The sequence below is a fragment of the Sinocyclocheilus rhinocerous genome, unplaced genomic scaffold (assembly GCF_001515625.1).
Source record: "Sinocyclocheilus rhinocerous isolate Xijiao unplaced genomic scaffold, SAMN03320098_v1.1 C36574429, whole genome shotgun sequence".
Taxonomy (NCBI): domain Eukaryota; kingdom Metazoa; phylum Chordata; class Actinopteri; order Cypriniformes; family Cyprinidae; genus Sinocyclocheilus; species Sinocyclocheilus rhinocerous.
The window spans coordinates 1-1,318 of record NW_015783329.1 but is presented as its reverse complement, the minus strand read 5'-3'; the positions used below and the strand labels follow the sequence as shown (position 1 = coordinate 1,318).

The 1,318-nt window shown below is 39.6% G+C and overlaps 1 long non-coding RNA gene across 1 annotated transcript; it reads right to left on the bottom strand.

Annotated features, from left to right (window-relative positions):
- Window positions 1-1,102, bottom strand: LOC107736224 (uncharacterized). Its single transcript, XR_001639614.1, has 3 exons — window positions 1,009-1,102; window positions 817-924; window positions 1-717 (listed from the first exon to the last, which is right to left on the bottom strand). It is a non-coding gene; the product is annotated as an uncharacterized LOC107736224 (long non-coding RNA).
- Window positions 1,103-1,318: the final 216 nt, after the last annotated feature.

Here is a 1,318-nt window from a genome sequence, read left to right as displayed (position 1 = left end):
ATTTTTAAAAAACAAAAGCTTCAGTCATTTAGGAAGCTTAGAAAATCTGACATTTAGGAAGCAGTGACAGATCAATCAGTGAAGGGCAACAGTTAGTGGGATCAAATGAAGAATGTCAACACTTCCCCTTCAGTTTATTAACTATCACAAAATGACAGTTATAAAGAGAATTGACTTCCATTAGGACCAAAAGTGTCACCCATTAAAAACTAAGATTTAAATCACTGGCCTTGCAGGTGCATTTGCACAGTTAAAGAGGGAGGCAGGGATTTTAGAGCATCCAAAGCATTTCATTCTCAGGGGTTTCAGACCCCCTTTTCTGATAAAGGCACAATCTATTTCCATATATACTCATGCTATAATCATATGAAGAAACAACTAAAAGAACATTCATTTTAAAAACAAAAGTCTGCAAAATAGCAAAAAAAAAATCCAGTTTCAGTGCATTTCCCATATACGCCATTCATATCTCTCCAAAACCCCTGCCCCCTCAAAATACATGTCCTTTCAGTAAAAGCTTTCTTGCCTCAGAAACAAGGCTGTTAAATTAGCTGTGACAGTTCAATTTCAAATGTCACTTTTTAAAAGAAAACCCAAGTATTGATTTCAAAACAGGAAAGCAGCTCTACAGCAATTCTCCTTTAGTTTCCAAAGATTGTTGTGGAACGCTCTGCTCATCCTTTAGCTCCACACGTGACGCCTGCAGTGATCCAAGGCCTACAACACGCAAACACAGAAGCTTCATTCCCATCACAGCCGGTTTCTGATGTGTAACATTTTACACTCAAAACATAAAAAGTTGCAAGCAATACTCACGTTACAGCGAGATGCGGTCTCCACGTTCTTACACCAGTATGCTGGCCCCCAGCTGCACTGCTCCAATCCCAGCAGCTTCTGCACTACCTCGGGACATGCTCCCAGCTTCTGTACGCACAAAAACCCCCAACAAACTCAGTCAGGGCTCACTGATCACATGATTTGAGCTGGAGAGCGGAGGGTAAATCTTACCATGCAGACAAAGTCCGGGTCGAGCGTCTGGAGCAGCAGCTGTACCAGCAGAGGCTCATACTGCTCAATGAGCTGGTGACACTGCAGGAAGAAGAGCACACACACACACACTTATTAAGGGTGTGAATCGTCACTGGTTTCACGATTCGATATCACGATGCATCACAAATATATCATTTATTTTGTGCATTTTTATTCAATTATATAAGCAGGCTACTTTTTAAAAGAATTACAAATTAATAATAAATCAAAACAACTTAAGAATTTAACCAAATAAAATATAGCTTCAAAACGTACAAGCAAATATAAA